This window comes from Eurytemora carolleeae, unplaced genomic scaffold, assembly GCF_000591075.1.
Source record: "Eurytemora carolleeae unplaced genomic scaffold, Eaff_2.0 scaffold2077, whole genome shotgun sequence".
Lineage (NCBI taxonomy): Eukaryota > Metazoa > Arthropoda > Copepoda > Calanoida > Temoridae > Eurytemora > Eurytemora carolleeae.
In genome coordinates, this window is record NW_019398157.1 from 7943 (window position 1) to 25612 (window position 17670).

The 17670-nt window shown below is 30.4% G+C and overlaps 1 long non-coding RNA gene across 1 annotated transcript; it reads right to left on the reverse strand.

The window, feature by feature from the left end:
• Nucleotides 1-2266: 2266 nt before the first annotated feature.
• Nucleotides 2267-7234, reverse strand: LOC111716910 (uncharacterized). The gene is made up of 5 exons (XR_002768629.1): nucleotides 7168-7234; nucleotides 5211-5298; nucleotides 4166-4235; nucleotides 3802-3858; nucleotides 2267-2330 (listed from the first exon to the last, which is right to left on the reverse strand). It is a non-coding gene; the product is annotated as an uncharacterized LOC111716910 (long non-coding RNA).
• Between the last annotated feature and the right edge of the window lie 10436 nt (nucleotides 7235-17670).

Consider the following 17670-nt stretch of genomic DNA (forward strand, 5'->3'; position numbering starts at 1 on the left):
CTACACTACACTACACTACACTACACTACACTACAATACACTACACTACATATCTAATCAGGAAATACATATAAGCCTTTTTAAATGCAACATATAAAAGAATTTGAATTTTATTAAAGCACGCATGTAAAAACATTGAAAGGAATTGTAGACTAACTTGAATACGTGCGTGTTAACCTGTAACGCAATCATTAGAAATATACAAAGAAAACCTTAATAGGAAATATTCCCGCATTTTTCAACGTTACCAAACCAAACCAGGAAGTAAAACCAAACCAAATGAAAACCAGCACACATTAAATCTGTTAGAAAAGAAGATATAGAACATTAAACATTTTGTATCAGTGAGAACAGAAGATTCCAAAAAAAGGATAAAATAAAAAATATAAAAATATAATAATTTCAAAATTAGAATATTTACATTTTGCGATTTAAACTTTACAAAAACAGTTTATTTTTTTAAAAGGGAGATAATTTCTTTAACAAATTTTACAGATTTGTTATTAAAATATCTTTTAATTACACAAATACTAGCATACTGGTTTAAAGTATGCCTTAAAAGTGGAATAATGAAATAAATAATGTCTGAACAAATAAAGGTAGGTAGGTGGTCGAGGTGGGAGGTGGGAGGTGGGGAGTTTAAATAAATTTATAATTCGGCTTACTCAAATGTTCTGTGCAAGGGAATTGTTAAAAGGGGGAAATATGACAAGTACAGTGGGGGAATATAGAGGGGGCGGGGGGAAGAGTGGAGGTAACATAACCCTACCTAAACATACAGGAGGGGAGCCAATCCATTTCCCATCAGATCCACATTCAACACTTGGAGGACCAGACAATAGGTACCCGTCCAAACACCTAGATAGGTAGGTATACAGATAGGTATTGAAAGGAAGTAAAAAGGTAGATAGGTAGGTAGAAAAGTAGGTAGATAGGTTTAAAGGGAAGATAGAAAGGTAAGTAGAAAGGTAGGTAAAAAGGTATGTAGGTGTAAAAGGTATGTAGGTAGGTAGGTAGGCAAATGGGTAGGTAGGTGGTTGAGAGGTAAGTAGATAAATAGGAAGGTAGGTATATAGAGAGGAAGGAAGGTAGGTAGGTAGGTAGGTAGTAAGGTAGGTAGGGAGGTAAAAAGGTAGGTATGTAGGTAGTTTGGTATGTAAGTAGGTAGGTAGGGAGGTAGGTTGGTAGGTACTAGGTNTGCAAGAAAGAATAAAGGGACGAAAGGAAGGAAAGTATATAGGGAGCTAGTTTAGAAGGTATTAAGGTAAAAAGGTATTTAGGTAGGAAGAAAGGCATATAGATAGACAAGTAGTTAGTTTTACCAATAAAGTACAACACAACGATTGTTATAACTATAAAGTACAACAAATATAATACTATATAAAGGTATTTATAGCTATATAGTAACGTACAAAGGTAGTTATAGCTATATAGTACAATATTAAGGTAGATTTAGCTATAAAGTACAATACTATTTATAGCTATATAATGCAATACAAAGGTAGTTATGGCTATATAGTACAATGCAAAGGTAGTATAGCTATACAGTATAATACAAAGGTAGTTATAGCTATATAGTAAAATACAAAGATAGCTTTGACTATATAGTACAATACAAAGATAGTTATAGCTATATAGTACAATACAACGGTAGTTATAATTATAAAGTACAATGCAAAGGTAGTTATAGCTATATAGTTCAATTCAAAGAAAGTTATAGCTATATAGTACAATTCAAAGGAAGTTATAGCTATATATTACAATTCAAAGGTAGTTATAGCTATATAGTACAATACAAAGGTAGTTATGGCTATATAGTACAATACAAAGATAGTTATAGCGATATAGTACAATTCAAAGGTAGTTATAGCTATATAGCACAATACAAAGATAGCTATAGCGATATAGTACAATACAAAGGTAGATATAGCTATATAGTACAATTAAAAGGTAGATATAGCTATATAGTACAATGCAAAGGTAAATATAGCTATATAGTACAATGAAAAGGTAGTTATAGCTATATAGTACAATTCAAAGGTAGTTATAGCTTACAGAACAATACAGCGGTAGTTATAGCTATATAGTACAATTCAAAGATAGTTTTAGCTATATAGTACAATACAACGGTATTATAACTGTATAGTACATTACAAAGGGCGGGTAAACGACGGGAGTAACTATGACTCCCTTGGAATAGTATAGGAATAAACCTGTAAGATTAAAAAAAAGCATAAAAACAAATCTCCAAATTTTGTAAATGCTTACTTTTCAGAGGAAAAACTTGAACCTCACATAATCCAAAATATTCCTGCTCTTCTCTATCATCTCTAAAAAAAATATTAAAATTTTTAAAATGTTAAAAAAAAAATATCTAAGAAAATTATTTTTGATTTTTATTACCACCTTTTGAAAAACTTTACCTTTATCTTTACCTATTGGTTTCCTAAAATGCGATTTATACGTTTCTAAAAAAAATTCGAGCATTTTTTCCGAAAAACGATAAAATTGAAAATATCCTTCTTCAAAGATGAATTAAAAAAAAATAAATTGATTTTATTTGGACGATAGATATTATTAAAATCTATGATTTTTATTATGTTAGGGAAATACAAAAATTAATAATGTTATTATATTTAATCTAAATACTTTGCTTGTTTGTTTGTCCGTTTGTATCCAATAAACGTCAAAACGGCTGAACGGATAAGGACAACATTTGTTGTGGGACATCACGTGACCCCAGGAAAGGTCTATAGATGATCAAAATTAAAAAAATTTTCCTCCAACAAAATTCGATTTTGCCTCCCATAATTAGAATATTTTTAAATTTTGAAAACCACGATGATTACAATTAAAATAGAAGATGGATGCGAAGCGCCCTAAAAGCTTAGTTCTGTTAAATTTAGAGCATATGTATTCAAATTGAAATACCATATGCTAAACGCGAATATGCGTAAATTTAGACAAACCACCCCTTACTTGCAAAAATTAATAAAGAGCTGTGGTTAAATAAAGCTTCATATATGCTTACGTACATATCTCAACATGTATATTTTACAATGCAATTTACAGTGTATTCTAAAAAGTTGGGAAATTCAGTCCTAATCTGAAAGATCCGGAATATATATATATTATATATTACATTTATATATATATATTCTTTTACCATCTTGGATTTCAACCATTAACCAATTTAACCATTTCTACCACAATGGTTTTACATTTCAAGTTCACAATTATATTGTATCATTATCATGAAGATTTCAACTTATGTAAGACTATTTAAAATAAACAAGTTTAATATTTTTAACAACTCTTTAACTGACCAATTCTTTTATTCATAAAAATTTCAAAAATGTTAGATTTTGTTTTTTTACCTAAATTTTTAAATAAAATAAAAAATCGAATTCCACTAATCCCATTTTCTGACGTGCTAAATATTTTCAGAGGTTCTGTACTGTACAGCTAAACTTTTTTGGAGGGTCTGTACCGTAAAATCATTAATTGAATAGTTCAAAGTCCAAAATTTGGAACCAAAAGATGTATTCTTCATACCTGCGGCCATTTTATAATATAAACGACATCTTATTATTTCCCCGCTTTATAATTTTAAAACGTTAAAAAGTAAAATCTACAAAACCCCTTTCTCTGTGGACGCTGGTTCATTTGAAAACCCGCACCGTCTTTTATTCAGCTTGGGAAAATTGTACGTACAGATTGTAAGAGGGAAACCGGTACAGTACACAAAATGAATCAACATTCTTGTGAGATTATTGCAATGTGAAAAAATCAAGAATTTACCTGATATAAACAAATTGTCCAGTGTGCCCGAGACCATCGTTACACAAAAAAACAGCTCTGAAAAACAAATGCTTAAATACTGTTTCCTCTTGACAAACAATAAATAAGAAAAATTGTAAAGAAAAAAAAGTTTTATATTTAGAATTTTTACATTTTTGAAAATATTCTTAGAAATAGCTGAACAGATATTGAAATGTTGTAAAATTTCTTCTAAAAGATTTCAAAATAAAAATTTATTAAATTACATACAATTACATTATCAATATTAGAATTTCAAAAGAAACCCCTAAATTACCATTTTAGCTAAAACATCTGCTTAACAAAAAAAAGATATTAATAAAAAAATACTAAAATAAAACTATACCGTAGGGTTTCATATTGTCCATCAAACTTGCTGCAGGGTTTATAAAGTGCTTTATTTCCTTCCAGCAACTCTAGGGATATAATAAATTTATAATCTTGTAAAATGTCAAATTTTTGCAAAGTTACTTGTACAACTTTGTGACTTTGTGTCTTCTCTAGTTTTCATTTTATGAAACCTAAGAAAATTTACTTTAATCTGGTAGTTTGTCAAACTAGCTTGGCAAACTAGCTTAACAAACTAGCTTGATAAACTTGGTTGACAAACTAGCTTCACAAACTAGCTTGATAAACTAACTTGATAAACTAGCTTGCCAAACTAGCTTGAGAAACTATCTTGATAAACTATCTTGACAAACTAGCTTGATAAACTAGCTTGATAAACTAACTTGATAAAATATTGAAAAACTAGCTTGACAAACTAACTTAACAAACTAGCTTGTCAAACTAGCTTCACAAACTAGCTTCACAAACTAGCTCGACAAACTAGCTTGACAAACTAGCTTGATAAACTAGCTTGTTAAACTAGATGTCAAACTAGCTGTCAAACTAGCTTCACAAACTAGATTGAGAAACTAGCTTGACAAACTAGCTTGAGAAACTAGCTTCACAAACTAGCTTGAGAAACTAGCTTCACAAACTAGCTTCACAAACTAGCTTCACAAACTAGCTTNTATGGAAAGAGTATGTCCCTTCTAAGGACCAGATTATGGAAAGAGTATGTCCTTTATAACATTTTTTAATATTTTTTATATTTTTTATAACATTTTTTAATATTTTTTCTAATTTAGACCTTTTCCTTTTGACGTTTATTGGAAACGAACAAATTAAGATTCAAACAGTCAAACCAAAAAACAATGTTTTTTTCCACAAACCCAAACTTTCTGATCTCTATATCGTTGCAACCTGATGGTGTAAGCCTGTAATGTTTAAAGCTTAGAAAAATTCAAATGTTGAAAATATCAAAGGTCTATGACATTGGATTGCAAAGATATAGGGATTCAAAAAAATCAGAGTTATTTTATGCATAATTTATATATATAACTCACCTATTACAAAAATTGTAAAATGTTGGTAAGAACCAGGGCTTATTGATACAGCAACATATTCTATATTAGTTGCCTCCCCCAGATGAACCTTAAATAAGAAATAAAAAAAATATTATTTAAAATGTTTATTAATATAATATAAATGTAACTTTTATTTATGCACAGCATTCTCAAGTTACAAGATCCGTGCCGGTACAACATGTATTGTATATGCATTCAGTTGTACCGTTCAGTCTGAACTACCCAGTGTAGCCTGACAGTGACAAGAATCACACTATCATACAAATATTGAAAAGAAAAAACTAGTTGTATAAAACTAAACAATAATTTTCTCAGAGATGATTATATCAGTCTAAAATTCAGTGCTTAGGATCCATTTAATTTTGATGCGGTTCCGTAGCCGGATTCTAGATTCGCACTGGAAAAAAATGGATTCGGATCCAGGTCATTTCTTTCAGATTTACTGAATTTTTTTAACAAAAATAATTTTCAATTTTTTTATTTTTTTTCGCTTATTTTTATATTTTACTCCTTGGATCCGGATCCGTGGATCCACATATTTTTGCGGATCCGGATCTAAGAAGCCAATATCTTGGGGATCCAACGGATCCAGATCCGGATCCTAAGCACTGCAGGTATAAACGATCATAAAATATAATTTACTGGAAGTGATATTAAAATCGAATTATGGAATATTTTTCATCTTTTTATCTTTATAAATCTTTTCTCAAAAATATTTAATCCGAAGTGAAAAAAAATATTAAAATTGATTGGATTTTTGTCATTTTATCTTTTTTATTTATGATTTAAAACTTCCTTTCCCTAGAAGGTCAGGAGAGAAAAAGAAAAGACTCGACATTTTGCTTAAAATTTCGAACAAAATTTTAGGAATATCTTACATTCTTTTTATCCCATAACTTGCTGTTCGCAATTTTGAACAAAATATTTTAAATTTGAAAATCCTGTAAATTGGATATTTATTGTTATAAAATTGTATAGATAACTACAGGATATAAATAGCTAGGACCATGATATACAATGATTATGTTTTATCACAGGGAACAGGAAATGATAGATTATGTCCACTATGAAAGGGCCGAGATATTATATCTATTTAAGTAACTTTCTTGTGTTATTATGCGGTCGACAATATGTTTTTTGCCAAGATGTTAATTTTTTTTGTTTTGTTTAGGGTTTAAATTCAATTTTTTATAATCCCAAACCGATATATCCTTTCTGAAAGACCAGGATATGGAAAGAGTATGTCCTTTCTGAAGGACCAGGATATGGAAAGAGTATGTTCTGAAGGACCAGGATATGGAAAGAGTATGTCCTTTCTGAAGGACCAGGATATGGAAAGAGTATGTCCTTTCTGAAGGACCAGGATATGGAAAGAGTATGTCCTTTCTAAGGACACAGGATGCATATAGACTTTGTCCCTTCTGAAAGACCTGGATATACATAGGATATATTCCTTCTAAAGGACCAGGATATAAAGTAAGTAGATTATTTCCCTCCAGAAGGACCAGGATATAAAGTAAGTAGATTATTTTCCTCCTGAAGGACCAGGATATAAAGTAAGTAGATTATTTTCCTCCAGAAGGACCAGGATATAAAGTAAGTAGATTATTTCCCTCCAGAAGGACCAGGATATAAAGTAAGTAGATTATTTTCCTCCAGAAGGACCAGGATATAAAGTAAGTAAGAAGGACCAGGATATAAAGTAAGTAGATTATTTTCCTGTAGAAGGACCAGGATATAAAGTAAGTAGATTATTTTCCTCCATCGAAGGACCAGGATATAAAGTAAGTAGATTATTTTCCTGTAGAAGGACCAGGATATAAAGTAAGTAGATTATTTTCCTTAAGAAGGACCAGAATATAAAGTAAGTAGATTATTTCCCTCCAGAAGAACCGGGATATAAAATATTATGCCCCTTCTAGAGGATTTACATTACCTGCCACCAACGTTGATCTGTTGTTCTAGGTGTAAAACTACAAGTATCCACGTTGTCATCCACAGCTTAAGTGTAAATATAAATTTAACAATCAAATAAAGACAAGCATTTGTTACTTTATATCCAAGAAAGGAACTGAGTTTTTGCCCAAAACTCAAGTTTTCTAATCCCTATATCTCTGCAACCGGATGGTGTAAACCTTCGATATTTCAAACTTAGATTATTTGATTTAACAGAATTCACAGTTTGAAATTTCAAGGGTCTACGACATTGGGTTGCAAAGAAATAGTGTTGGGAAAAGTTTAGTTTGAGGCAAAAACTCCTTTATTCAGAATTGGATCATGCCAAACCCCCCCCCCCATTTAATACCGTACATCCACCTCAAGGACCAACATCTTTTAGCAAGGGGTTAAAGGGACCATTTCAATTACCATCTTTGCATTGAGATTTGAGGGTCATTTGAAATTAGCTTACAGTCCCTTTACATAATCTGTAACAATTTCTTCTCATTAAGAAAAAAAAATGAAAATTTATAAAAAATATTTGTTAAATCCTTCCCTAATCCTGGTTCGTAACTCCACAGGGTTGCAGATTGTAGGGTAGGTTCCCCCAGTGCAATATTTTCCCCTGAAAACATGATTATTTAACAATATTATCAATTTTGTAATGTATTCTTAAAAAGTCAAGCCTTGTGTAGTAGATGTACAATGTAGAATTATTTGTCTACATCTTTTTAAATGTCTTTATCAGTTTCAATCTGTCTACATAAGTTTTTATATGTCTAAATCTGTCTAAATCTGTCTATATCTGTCTATATCTGTCTAAATCTGCCTAAATCTGTCTAAATCTGCATATTTCAGTCTATATCTGTCTTTGTATGTCTCTATCTGTCTATATCCGTATCTATTAGTGACTAGTCTATATGATAATGATTATAACGCACTCTATCTGTCTATATCTGTTTATATGTGTCTATATCTGCCTCTATCTATATCATATCTGTCTCTATATCTGTCTCTATATGTCTCTATTCGTCTCTATCTGTCTATCTGTCTCTCTCTGTTTCTATCTGTCTATATCTGTCTCTATCTGTCTATATCTGTCTCTATTTGTCTCTATCTGCCTATATCTATATAAATCTGTCAAAATCTGTATATATCTGTCTCTATCTATCTCTATCTGCATATATCTGTCTAAATCTGTCTAAATCTGTCTAAATCTGTCTATATCTGTCTCTATCTGTCTCTATCTTCCTGTATCTGCCTATATCTGTCAAAATCTGTCTATATCTGTCTAAATCTGTCTAAATCTGTTTAAATTTGTCTAAATCTGTCTAAATCTGTCTTTATCTGTCTATATGTGTCTGTATGTGTCTTTTTATAAGTCAATTTATCTATAGTTGATTACTTACTGCAAATAGGTTGGCTTGAAGACCAAGTACCATTTTCAAGGCACCCTCTCCTATCTTCGCCAAACAGAATGTATCCTTTCTTACACCTAGCCAAACCAAACTTTTTATCACAAATTAGAAATACAAGCTTGAAAAAATGTGTTCATATTTTCTAACATAATTTTTGTACTCTTAGAATAATTTCGGTAAATCGATATTATTATACTAACAAAATATAAGTATTTTTTTCTATCATTGTCAAATATCTGCGCGCGTATGCTATATACTTGAATTTATTAATAGAATTGTTGTGCGTAAAGGTTTGTAATTCAAATATTGCCTCTGGCTGCTATTGTTATAAAATGCGTAAGTACGCTAATTTTTTTTACAATTTTGCGTATTAACTACAGAAGCGGAAGGCAATTGCATTATTTTAAGAAATAGTTAGTTAAAAGATCAAGGTATGTGTGTTGGGGTAAGGGTGGGTGGGGGGAGGGTAATTGTAACAAATGCCCCACCAGGTTGTTTTTCTTTTTTTGTGGGAGGAAATGTAGACACATAAGAGCTTAAAACCTTAGAATTGTTGATATCGAGATCAATGCAATATTTCATATTTTTTTGTTAAATTGGTCAAAATCCAGTAGAGATATTCAAAAAGAAGGAAAATGAGCGGATTAAGCATTAATCAAAAGTGTCCACAGCGGATATTTAGATTGAGCTATCCGTATCCTATTCTAAAGTTGTCAGCTCAGTATATATTCCTAAACCTTCTTTGGTAAGAATAAAACACCATAAGCCCCATATCCTTGTTTACAAAAAAGAGTATTTCATGTTCTGGGATTAGGAATACACACAAATATGTAGAGGAGTACTATATTCATCCCGTGAAGTTGGTTCCTAGTCTTTTATTCCTTGATCCTGACTGCTAAATAAATATTTCTTGGTTTGAAGTAAGGGTCATTTTTTTTAAACCAACTTTTCGGTAGAATTGTAATTCTTAAAAAGAAATGCACAAGTCAAAACAAGTATTTTACGTCAAAAAACCTTAAAATCTGGCAACATATTTAGTAACAGATTTAGTAACAGATTTAGAAACAGATTTAGTAACTTTAGGATGATAAAATTAGTTTAAAAACCAACCTCTTAAATTAGTTAAAACTCATAACTTTTAAAGATATTTTCTTATGAGATAATTTTATCAAGAAGTTACCAATTTTAAACAACATTCAAAACTGCTATTTTCAGATTACGTTATTTTGTTTATAAGTTAATTTATTTTATAATTGCCAAATTGTCAAATATCGATCAAGTTTTTAAACTTGTATTTTCATTCAACAACGGGATGTTTTGATATCATCTAATATAAAGTTATAAAAATACAAAGTTTATGTCCCTGTATTTAATTATATCCCCGGGCTGATAAACTTCCTTCCCAGGGCTCTCCAACTCTCCTGAAACAATTATTCTACATTAAAGAGACTGTTCGTGTAATTTTAAGTGACCCTACGTGCAAAGACGACAATTCCAGATTCACAACAGTATTCTTTAAAGCTTTGACACATCAATGTTTATAATCTGGAAAACAGATTTCACGCATTTTTACTGCAAGAAAGAATATAGAAATTATCGGAAATAAACACTTTTAAACTTAAAAAAACGACAAAATCTTCCACAGTATTGATCAGATAAAGGTTTTAAGCGTACCGTTGTGAATTTGGCAAGAAAAAGAAAGATTAAAGATTTTAAGAAAATAATTTTCTTATATGATAACAAAAATGACTTTTGCTTATTTTTACAATCAAAATTTTGTAAAGAGTAAAAGATTTGAAAAAGAATCAAAATCAAAATCAATAATTTTTTTTACAGCATTTAATTTTTCTTTTAATTTAGGGGTGATACAATTTCAAAACATTCATATATTATCAAAAAAGAGAGGGGGGGATTGAAAAACATTCAAACCTATGGAGAAAAAAAATTTTTTACAAATGAGATTCCATAGAGCACTTTTATAAAATAAATAAATTGCTTTTAAACCAGCCGACTTACATGTTAACTATAAAATTGTAAAATTATTAGATTATATAATATTTTGTCATGTTGTTTGGTATGTTCATTAGTTTTATAGTCTTTTATACTTTTCGTTTATATCCTTTCATAAAATTCAAACTCATATTCAGTTAATCTCTGGTCGAGTTAAAGCAAGGTATCACATTTGAAATCTGTTTATTTGTTTTTGTTTATATATTGTTACTTTTATCTTTTTATTCTTTTAAATTTTAATTCTTAAACATTTATTATTCAAATTTCTTATTTTGTATGTTTTTTAGAATATGCCCTGAAGATGGTTAAATAAACCGAATTTTTTTGCAAACACTTCCTGTAATGGATACAAAATTGAATACAATTAGATTTCGTGGGAATTTTTCATCGAATAAAGGGTTTTATGGTAGATAGATAAGATAGGTAGATAGGTTAGGGATTACTTCTGTAATTATATACACTGTTTTCCCGAAAATATGGCTTCGTATAATCTATCTGAAAAAACTATTATTAATATTATCATTTTTCTAGATAATAAGCCAACAAAGAGGAAAACATCATTAGCTCTAACATAATTATAAAATACAAATAAACCTAATATGGCTTTTATCAAAAATATGATTACTTCTGTTTGTTTACTTGTTTGGTGTGTTTGTTGTTTGTTGAGTAACGGTTTTTTTTTGTCTAATTGTTTGAAAATGTTGTTTTTGTTTTGTTTGCATGTTTAGATAGAGGTTGTTTGTTTATTTGATTTTTGATACTGTGGTTGTTTGGTTGTTTAGTATTGTGTTTGTTTGTTCACTTGTTTGGCAACCTGATTATTTTTTCGTTTACATTTTTAGTAATGTGATTAGTTTTTCCGATTTATTTCAACTTTTTTTCAGACTTCTCCTCGATTAAATACGTCTTTTTCTTCTTAATTTCATGATAACTAAACTGAGCTGGGAACTTTAGAATGGTAGATATTGAGATTAATGCTTGATCTTCTCTTTTTCTTAATCTCGAGACTAACCTAATCTTGTGTTTGTATCCTGAAAAATGTATAAAATACAACCAATCAGTCGCGTATATGAAGCCGATAAGTTTGAAATTTTGCGCGCCATTTAAGATTAATATACAGAAACGGGAGGGACTCTCTTATTTTAAAAAACCGGTTTTTGATTTTTCTCTACAATATCCAAGAAAAAGAAAATCATTGGATACTCAGATTAAGTAATTGGGATTAAGGATATCTCATGTTTTCAGCTCTGGGAACTTTAGAATGGGATACCTTTAATCCCGACTGCTTAATCCGAATATTCAATGTGGACACTTTTATTTTTTTTGCTTAATCCACTCTTTTTGGATATAGAACAAAACAATCAAAAACCGGTATTTCAAAATTAGAGTCCCTCCCGTCTCTTAAATGGCGCGCAAAATTTCAAAGGAATTGTGTTTTGCCACAAACTAAAATTTTGTGATCCCAATATCTTTTCAACCTGATGGTGCAAACCTTTGATATTTAAAACTTAGATTATTTTATCTATAAGTTTAATAGTTTGAAATATCTAAGGTCTACGACATTGGGTTACCAAGGTATATGATACGCCACTCTGATTGGTTGAATTTTAAACAGTTTTCAGAATACAAGTACAAGATTAGGTTAGTCTCGATATTAAGAAAAAGAGAGGATCAAGCATTAATCTCGATATCCACCATTCTAAAGTTTTCAGCTCTGGTTGTGTTTCATGTATGATTCAAAACCTTTTTCGAATTTTGATATTTTGAAGATTTTTATCAAATTGACAGTTTATAGGTATATGTGACGTCAGATCTTTTGTTGGTGGTTGATTTGAAATTATTGAATATTGGATTTAATATAAGGGGCTATTCAATACGGTATTTATTGGTTTTCAATATTTTCGAAAAAAAATTCCTGTCATTTAATTCCTCCTATTCCTACCCTTTAAATAAAAAAAACTTGCACAAAATAAAGTCATGTATATTATATGGCGTGTTGTTTTTAAATTCTAGCAATTATGGACCAGCGACCAGAGACTCTTAATAGATTTAATTTAGGCTGTTACGATATGTGATATATTCAATACTAAAATGAAGGAAATATGTACAGTGCCTGATTTAAGATTGATCTGGACTTTATCAAGTAAATGTAAATGGTATCGTTTTTGCATTGTGAAAAAAAAATTTAAGAACGAACGAAATTCAGAATAAAAACGAACGAACGACGCGAAGCACGAACGACTTGGATCGTCTNCCATCTCCTACTAGATACCATCTCCTACTAGATACCATCTCCTACTAGATACCATCTCCTACTAGATACCATCTCCTACTAGATACCATCTCCTACTAGATACCATCTCCTACTAGATACCATCTCCTACTAGATACCATCTCCTACTAGATACCATCTCCTACTAGATACCATCTCCTACTAGATACCATCTCCTACTAGATACCATCTCCTACTAGATACCATCTCCTACTAGATACCATCTCCTACTAGATACCATCTCCTACTAGATACCATCTCCTACTAGATACCATCTCCTACTAGATACCATCTCCTACTAGATACCATCTCCTACTAGATACCATCTCCTACTAGATACCATCTCCTACTAGATACCATCTCCTACTAGATACCATCTCCTACTAGATACCATCTCCTACTAGATACCATCTCCTACTAGATACCATCTCCTACTAGATACCATCTCCTACTAGATACCATCTCCTACTAGATACCATCTCCTACTAGATACCATCTTCTACTAGATACCATCTCCTTGCCATAGAAGTAAAACGAGGCCGGTTACCACAGCAAAATGTAAACACTCACTGAAAACACTAATTTTGATCGGCAGAATTAACTGTTTGAAATAAAAATCAATTTTTAAAGATTAAAAAGAGTAGAAAATTAGAGATTGAGTTAAGCGGGTATATGTTCCTTTGTATCACAATTTAAAAGCCTAAAATGTGATGTATACTCCATATTTTTGCATTAAAAAGTATAGATGTAAAAATACTGCGTCAGAATCGATCTTGTATACCAAGGTTATAATGCAATGAAAATTATTTCAGAGGTGTACGCATCTTTTGTATCTGCAGTGTACTGTCTCTGGGCAGTAATGTAAACACAAGACGGATATCAAAGCCTGACATGGGTTTCATCTTTCAAATAAAAAATCAATGAATATTCTGGTCATAGGAAACTATTATGTTAATTATCAAAATTATCAAAAAATCTTTTAACCTCCTCGGATACTGAACGAACACTGATGCATCTATTCTTGTTCACAAATTCCGCTCAGAAAGAACTGGTTTCAACATGTATACGCAACTGCAATTAACTTTCCATGCATGATAATCTTGTTGTATATTACCGTGAAAATGAAAACAAATTATTTGTAATTTCAAAAATTTTCCTATTTTCCCTTTTCTTTCCAATTTCCCTAATCCCTTCCTCTCCCGTAAATTTAATCCCCCCTGACTATTCCCCCATCTACTCCTCTTTTACTCCCGACGGAGGAGAAACCTGAGAGGATAAAATCATTCTATGATTTGCAAACCTTTTAATTATCTGACATTATCTATCCCCTTTCCTTTCTCCCATCTCCTCTCTCTTTTTCTTTATATTTTAAACATGAAAACTTTTAAAAAACTTTTTTAAAAATCTTTAAAATCTGTTTTTAGCGTCGGTGGTTTAGGTAAAATTTAAAAATGTATAAAAATGGAAAGTAGGAGAAGCTCCCGATCTAAAAAGTTTCTCTTGAATACTTGTAAACTTGTAACTCGAAAGAAGCTTGTAAACAACCAAAACTAAAATAAAAAGTCGTCTTCATTGTATTGATAAAATCGCCTTCCACTGTACAATGGGTCTAATGTGTGTTTGAGGTGGTTATAAAATAAATAAATGAATTGAGTATTTGCCACAAACTCAAAATTTGTAATCGGCTTTTTCTGAGGCCAAAGTTGTCTTTGAAAAGTAAGACTAATACATTAGCTAATAGGCTGTTTATTTTACCCTTAAATTACCCAAATAAGTGAACGGTCCATTTAATGTCTCACATATCGAGTGAATTTTGAACAAATAAACTGTATTATTGTTCTTTTATAAATCTGCTTTGATGCCCCTGTCTAAAAACACGTGGTTTATATTTAGCTATCTATATATTCGATAGATATTCATACATTTACAATAAATATCTATTTACTATTTATAGGATGCATATAATTATACATGTTAAAAATATATATTCGATAGATATTAATACATTTACAATAAATATCTATTTACTATTTGTATAATTATACATGTTAAAAATAGTTTCTCAACCTTTAGACCTTCTAGATACAAGAAAATTGGGGTTTAGTATACTATATACAGTGAGTATAAAAAAATAGGAAAAGTGTGACTTCAAAAAGTCCAATAAACATGAGACACAGAAGTTATGCCGTGTAACAGACACTTTTCAAATATGAGTGATTAATATATTGGTAGTAAAACTTTTTGTTTTGTTCATTATTTCTAACAACATGCTCGTATTTTCGATAATCATGTTCATTATTTCAAACACCATGTTTGTTATTTTGATAATTATGTTCGTTATTTCAAACAACAAGTTCGTTATTTTGATAATCATGTTCGTTATTTCAAACAAAATTTTCGTTTTTTCAAGCAACATTATCGTTGTTCGTTATCTTGAACAACATGTTTATTATTACGAACAATATGCTCGTTATTTCGAACAACAAATTTGTTATTTCGAACATGCGCGTTGTTTTGAACATAATGTTTATGAACATTTATGTTTATGAACAAGTTCGATGTAGTTTCGAGGTACTATTTTGTGAACACAATGTCAGGATTTTTACTATAAATGAAGGGTTTAAAAGGTGGTAACTTCAAAACTTAAAAAATATCGTTGACAAAAGAATATTTTAAAAATTTGTTTCCATTTGTTTCCTTTATTGCATCAATGTAAGATGTGAGTTTAAAAGAAATAATCTGAAATCTGCAAAATTCTTTTATTCAAATGCAAAAAAAAAGATTAGTAGCTGCCCAAGGAAACGAACAGAAATGCATCCCCCTAACTTTAACCAATTCAGATATTCAAAAAAATTATAATATTCTAATTTCTCTTTATAAACCCAACACAAACATATATTTTATACAATAAAGCTCTTCGCTCATTATATATTTGCTGTATGTATATGTATCTATTTAATAAATCAAGACATTCGAATGTATATATATTGCTATAGCTGGCCAACCTGCTGGACCGATTGGGCTGAATTTTTTTGTGGACACAAGTGGGTGGCCGCGAGGTATTACAGGCTAAAAAATTCGAAATATTTTATTTTCAAATTTTTTTCAATTTGTTTTCCACAGGCAACGCCAGGCCATTCAGCTAGTATATATATATACAAACATATGTTAGCTTTAGCTGGCCAAACGGCTTGGCTGAAATTTTTTGAGGCTAAAATAATTTTTTTTCTTCAAAAATCAAATTATTTTCTTTTATGCTATTATATATAAATATATGCGCGCACGAAAATAGGAAAATTTTAAATGAAAACATTAAAATAAATTTTCAATGGAAGTAAGGGGGGGGGGTTACTCCCTCTTTCATTGATAGAGGCTGTGACATAAACACCTTGTGCATTCTATTTCTATGGAAAAATGTAAATTTTTTTATTCATAGTGGATACAGCTCAGTACCTTATACGAAAACAAATGATATAACTGCTAAAAGTTAGACTGGTATAAACGAAAACATTTTTGTCAATAAAAGTCTTAAAAATTAATCCTTCTTTGAACAAAATTTTGATTTATTTGATTAATTTTGAGTGATATATTGATAAATTATAAGCTTACAGAAAGGTTATTTGTTTCTTTGATATGTATTATTGAGAGATTGCATTATTCTCACATGGCTTTATTGCAAACAAATCATTTCACTCAATTTAGAAAATCTTTTTATAAAATGTGAAAGCTGAAGTATCAAAATAATTTCGAGTTATCTGTTAAAATGACTGTAAGTTACCCTTCATACAAAGATGGCAATTTGTGCGATGCACAACAGTACCCTTGAAAACGTTGTCTGATCTAGTATAAATAAGATTTCAATTTTAAAAATGTCGGAAACTGATTATTTTCAATTGTGGGTTTTCTACAAAAGTGACAAGCTTGCGCACTTCAAGTTCAGGTCGGAAAACATATCTTAATTTTCAGATTCAAGCGCTTTCAAATCCATAAAAACGACAATATCCTTTACATTATTGATCAGATAAAGGTTTAAATGGTATCGTTCTGAATCGGATATAAAGTCATCCTTGCATGGAGAGTCACTTGAAACTACACTGACACAATCCCTTAAACTCGAATTTATTCTTACCAGAATAATTCGACACAGCCTTGTATGAGCGTAATTGAGAAAATAATCCAAGTTTACGCAAGTGTGGTTTGTGTACAGTGTACACAGGAAGTTGGAAACATTCCCCGGATTTTCTGGTTTCCAGGTCGCGCCAAATTAAATTTTAAAATTGCAAAACTTCATCCTTCATTCTAAACACAATTGAAACTGCGAAAAGTTAAATTAATAATTGAAAATTCATATTAGAAAAAAAGTTCTAGATCTAACTTTTGTCCTGAAAGTAAAACTTTGTGAAATGAATCTCAGAGCCCAAATATTTGTAGTATGCATTCACAAATTTTATTTAATTATCTATTAAAGGGACTGTAAGCGTAATTTCAAGTGAATCTCCATGCAAAAATGGCAATGACCAAACTTTGCATGTTAAAAAAAATGTAATCTAAAATAAAGATGATTTTTATCTGCTTTTTAAAGCTTGATTAGGAAATTGTTAAAAACAGTTTTTTTGTTAATAGAGTAAGAAAACACAAGATTAAAAACAAACTGGTCCGCAATGAACCAAAAATATAAGGGTAAACATACTTAAAAATGATAAATATCAAAAAGAAAATTTAAAAGATCTATATTTTTGACACGTTTAAAAGATTTTTTTCTGGTGTTCAGAATAGAAGATATGGGTCAAAACAAAGATTT